Below are 5,099 nucleotides of genomic sequence, written 5' to 3' on the forward strand. Positions count from 1 at the left end.
CTCCCATGAAATGCTTGGCTGTCGAAACAGAAGGCTTTATATCACAGGACAAGAAATCATCCATCAGCAACATAACCGGCGGAAAAAGTTTTTTTTTTGAAAAATCCCTTAGCCCCGGGGTCACAATTTCAGCAAAAATCTGAATTTTGGCAATTCACTCAAAAATGGTGCCAACCGATTGCAAATGCTGCCCTGAAAGCTTTGGCGATGGAAACAGAAGGCTTTTTATCACAGGACAAGAAATAACCCCTCAGCAACTTAACCGGCAGAAAAAGATTTTTTTGAAAAATCCCTAAGCCCCGGGGTCACAATTTCAGCAAAAATCTGACTTTTGGCAATCCACTCAAAAATGGTACCAAAGGCTTGCGAATGCTCCCATGAAATGCTTGGCTGTCGAAACAGAAGGCTTTATATCACAGGACAAGAAATCATCCATCAGCAACATAACCGGCGGAAAAAGTTTTTTTTTTGAAAAATCCCTTAGCCCCGGGGTCACAATTTCAGCAAAAATCTGAATTTTGGCAATTCACTCAAAAATGGTGCCAACCGATTGCAAATGCTGCCCTGAAAGCTTTGGCGATGGAAACAGAAGGCTTTTTATCACAGGACAAGAAATAACCCCTCAGCAACTTAACCGGCAGAAAAAGATTTTTTTGAAAAATCCCTAAGCCCCAGGGTCACAATTTCAGCAAAAATCTGACTTTTGGCAATTCACTCAAAAATGGTGCCAAACGCTTGCAAATGCTCCCCTGAAAGGTTTGGCGGTCGAAACAGAAGGCTTTTTATCACAGGACAAGAAATCAGCCCTCAGAAAGTTAACCGGCGGAAAAAGATTTTTTTGAAAAAAAACAAAGCTGGGCGCTGTTCCTCCGGCCTCAAGGCTGGCTGATGGATCTGGGCCCCGCCCCCCAGGCCAGGTGGAAAGGGCCTTGCAGGGAGCGGCCTTCATCCTCCCACCTGCCCCCTATGTCCCTCCACTGGCTGGCCGCCCCCTGATGTGGCTGGGAGGAGAGAAAAAATGGAGGGCGATCTGCCCCAGAATAAAATCTGCCCCAGGAGAAAATAATTGGAAAAGCTTGCAAATACCAGATAGCCTCATGATTTAAATACATAATGTGATGAATTAATATGTTTAATGCTGAACTGTATAGAAAGAAAGATGTTAAGTGATTAAATTAATTTTTTAAGAACATAGGTTTTGGAAAACTGTTAAAATGATATACACGGAAATTCAATCAGGGGATACGAGTAACAATACTACTAAGTTTGGTTTAAATACGGTTGAGATTTATGTTTGTTTGTTTAAATTTTTTGGGGGGAAATTAATAAAACATTTTGGGGGGGGGAATAAAATCTTTGGGGAGGGCCTGTCCCCTAGAGTGGATGCCTATGGCAGGAGAGTAAAATGTCCTTCTTCCTTTGCAGGGCCGTGGTTTGGGAGCGCCAGTCAGGGCTCCGGCCAAGCAGCAGCCCAGCGGTGCCACGTCCCAAACCAGCATCTGCAGGTATGCTGTGCCCTTCTGTGGCAGGGCTGGGGCAGTCTGAGGAGGGCACGGCCGGTGCACTCACACCCGGCCCCACATGGCAGAGGGGCCCAAAGAAGGTGGAAGAACAAGAGGGAGGGGTGCCAAGTTGTAGGGTGGTACAGGCAGGGCCGTAGTTAGGGGGTGGTGAGGTGGGCCCCCGCAGGTGAGGGCACAGCACAAAATGGGCTAAAAATATGTCCATAAATATTGATTATTGCCTCATAAGGAAAGGCTTTTAGCAGAGGATGAATTGAATGGGTGGAGGGTTGGAGGAGAGGCAGAAAGTGGAGCTCATTTGTCCGTGGCTAGGGGGCACGATCTGGATGGTTCTCCAGGGGCGCAAGATCACCCAGCTACGGCTCTGCGTATAAGGTGCCCTGGACATTTGAGAGCCCAAAGTTGGCCCTTGGTTCAGCACAGTTCCAGGTTGAAACCTGTGGAGACCCCTAGGCAGGCAAAATATCCCTGGGCTCCTCGCAAATCATATCCTGATACATTTTTTATTTTACCAACCAACAGTATTTTATAGGCAAAACAAACAGTACTTCTTCTGATCCATTGTTTCCTGGCCCATAAGCTTGTGCCTGCTCCGTCCATTGGGTAATCTGGCTCTGGTGGGGAGTGCTTCTGTGGAGATCAATCCCAGAATTCTCCCCACCCCCCAGGTCATTCCTTCATTCAGACAAAAGAAGAAGTGGCTCTCCTTGCCTTCTTAGCCCATTTTTTCTCTAATTTCTGTATCCCATGCAAATGTCCTTCTTGAGATTCTAGCCAAGCTCAACTGGTGGTCTCAGTTACCATAAAGGTAAAGGTAAAGGTACCCCTGCCCGTTACGTGTCCGACCCTAGGGTTGTGTGCCCATCTCACTTAAGAGGCCGGAGGCCAGCGCTGTCCAGAGACACCTCCGGGTCACGTGGCTAGCATGACGAAGCTGCTCTGGCAAGCCGGCACCAGCGCAGCACACCGAAATGCCGTTTACCTTCCCGCTATAAAGCGGTACCTATTTATCTACTTGCACTTAGGGGTGCTTTCGAACTGCTAGGTGGGCAGGAGCTGGGACCAAGCAACGGGAGCTCACCCCCCACGGGGATTCGAACCGCCGACCATGCGATCAGCAAGTCCTAGGCACTGAGGTTTTACCCACAGCGCCACCCGCGTCCCATAATGTTACCATAATGAACCATAAAGTTACCATAATGAACCTTAAAATAAAAGAGATACCTGTTATTACCTATATATTTATCAGGAACTCCTCCAACCAATCTTACTAACTGAGCTTGTTTCTTCCTTAGGCGAGAGGCCGGCCAGAACAAAGGGGGAAAGGCTCCCAGCTCAGGTAAGTGGAAATGCCAACTGAGTGCCCCATATTTTAGGAATGCTTCCTTCCCTTGTCCCCCACCCTCATGCCCCAGTCTGGGGCTAGCATGGCAGGGAGCCAGGCGCCTGCTCATGTTTCGTTTTTCTTTGCAGTGTGGGAGCCTTTCCCCAACACCTATTTTGTTCTGGCCAAATCCCTGGAGAGACGTGGCGGACATCAGGTACGAGGGCAGAGGGAATGAAGGGATCCTTGTGAAACATCTTTTGGGAGTCCCACCTGTGGCTTCCATTCTCATGTGATGTCCTTCTTCCTCCACAGGGCCACGCCTCCAGGGATGAGGCTCCAGCTCCGGCTCCCAGAATGAAGAACTGAGCAACATCCCGGCGGTTCCCGGCTGTCGTCCCTCGCGGCGCGTCCCCACTGCCCCTCCTCCGTACGGGCATGGCTCCATCCCGGCCCGGTTTGGCACAGAAGCAGCAGCCAAAGTTTCCTCCCATTAAAACAGCTTCTCAGGTGAGGGAGGAGACTTTGGCTGTTGCTTCTGTGCTAGGCCGGTCGGACGCCCGTACGGTGGAGAGGTGGGGAGCCCTTCTAAGACCAGGTAGGAGGAAATGCCCCTTCCCAGGTCCCCCACCCTCCTGCCCCAGACTGGGGCTAGCGTGGCTGGGAGACAGGAGCCTTCTGATGTCTCTGTTTGTTTTGCAGCGAGGGAGAAGTTCAGCCGTGGAACCGCCACATTCCTCCGGGAGGGACTGGAGCCCAGACAACGGCCTCTCGCCCCTGAGGTAATGGGACAGGGGGGAGGAGGGGGGCCCTAGGAAACACACAAGGAGGGCCTGCGGGATCAGGCCAAGGGCCCATCTGGTCCAGCCTCCTCTTCTCCCAGGGGCCACCCAGATGCCACTGCGAAAGTAGCCAACAGGTTTTGAGCCCAAGAAGCAGTGCTTCAAAGCTCCCTTCTTTCTTGCAGGATCTCGATCGTGCGCCGCTGTGGCTGCTGCCCAAGCCTCCCCCCAAAAGACCAGGTAAGAGGAAGGGAACCTTTGCATGGGGCAGGGAGAGGGCTGGGGGCCTTCCTACAGGGGTTGCTTCACTACAGCTCCCATTGTCCTTGACGACTGTCCTTTCTCCCCTTCTTTTTTTATAAAAAAACCCACAGCTTGAGGATTCCACAGCTTGCCGAATTCCAGAGTGTTTGGATCTCAGCTGAAGGACTGTATTCCGGCTTCTGATTTTTCAGCTGCTGAAGCATTTGAAAGCTTTACAAATGTGAAGAGCGAACTTTTCCCTGTTCATCCTTTGGACACACCGGATAATTTTGTTGTTGTTGTTGTTGCTAAATCAAGAAAAGATGAATTTTTCTACTCTGAGAAATACTTCCATTAGACCAACAGTGTTACATGTCCAACAACATAGTCCTTTAAATACGGTCTACTGGCCTTGTGGATTTCCTGGGCGGAGAGTTCAACAACTTCTGAGGCCACGGCCTCCTTTGTGGCTTTCTGCAGCGTGAGGTCTGGCTTGGTGAGGAGACGCCGTTGCAGACGGATGTCCCGGACCCCACAGATGATTTGATCCATCAGGGCATCATCTAAGTCTCGGAACTCGCAGTGCATTGCAGCCTGTCAGAGGGTGGTGGTGTAGTTGTTAATTGACTCCCCCTCTGCCTGGTTCTGGTGGTAGAACGCATGGCAGGCAGCAATCTCGGACGGCTTTGGTGCGTAGTGGTTGCGGAGCTTCTCTTGAATCGTGTCCCAAGGTGCTGCCTGGACTGCTAGAGGCGCAACCAATGTTCGGGCCATCGCGAACACTTCGGGGCCACAAAGGCTGAGGAGAGGCCCCGCTTCTGCTCTACAGACTCTCTTGTCAGCTCATTTGCTTGGAGGTAGCAGTCAAACTGAGCGAGGTAGGAGTCCCAGGATTCAGAGGCTGGGGCAAACGGTGGTAGAGGCACGAGTGAAGCCATGGTTCCGATGCCGACGTGGAGGCGATGGATGGTACACCGTGCTCTAGCCAGAACAGTCAGCTCTGAATTGGTTCTGCTCCGTGATTTCGCTCAGTGTTTCAGCTCCGTGATTCAGCTCAGTTCAGAGGATGGCCGCATCTGGCTGTGCTCTGATGTCCATCGATCCCATCCTCGTCGCCAGTGTAGAATAGTGGGTAGACATGGTAGACGACACAGCGATTTCTCCAGGCAGCTCTTTATTTTGTAAACTGGAATAGAAACTGAACAGCAAACAGCTCAGCCAGCCTGC

The 5,099-nt window shown here is 51.0% G+C and overlaps 1 long non-coding RNA gene across 2 annotated transcripts; it reads left to right on the plus strand.

Moving 5' to 3' along the window:
* Positions 1-1,372: 1,372 nt before the first annotated feature.
* Positions 1,373-4,214, plus strand: LOC310830256. Of its 2 annotated transcripts, XR_014557501.1 has the most exons (6): positions 1,373-1,505; positions 2,819-2,862; positions 2,997-3,064; positions 3,163-3,629; positions 3,815-3,869; positions 4,004-4,214. It is a non-coding gene; the product is annotated as an uncharacterized lncRNA (long non-coding RNA). The 2 variants fall into 2 exon arrangements; XR_014557502.1 differs by lacking the exon at positions 1,373-1,505 and having other exon boundaries at positions 2,719-3,445; positions 3,550-3,629.
* Positions 4,215-5,099: the final 885 nt, after the last annotated feature.

This window comes from Podarcis gaigeae (assembly GCF_964106915.1).
Source record: "Podarcis gaigeae genome assembly, chromosome: 13".
In the NCBI taxonomy this organism is placed as follows: domain Eukaryota; kingdom Metazoa; phylum Chordata; class Lepidosauria; order Squamata; family Lacertidae; genus Podarcis; species Podarcis gaigeae.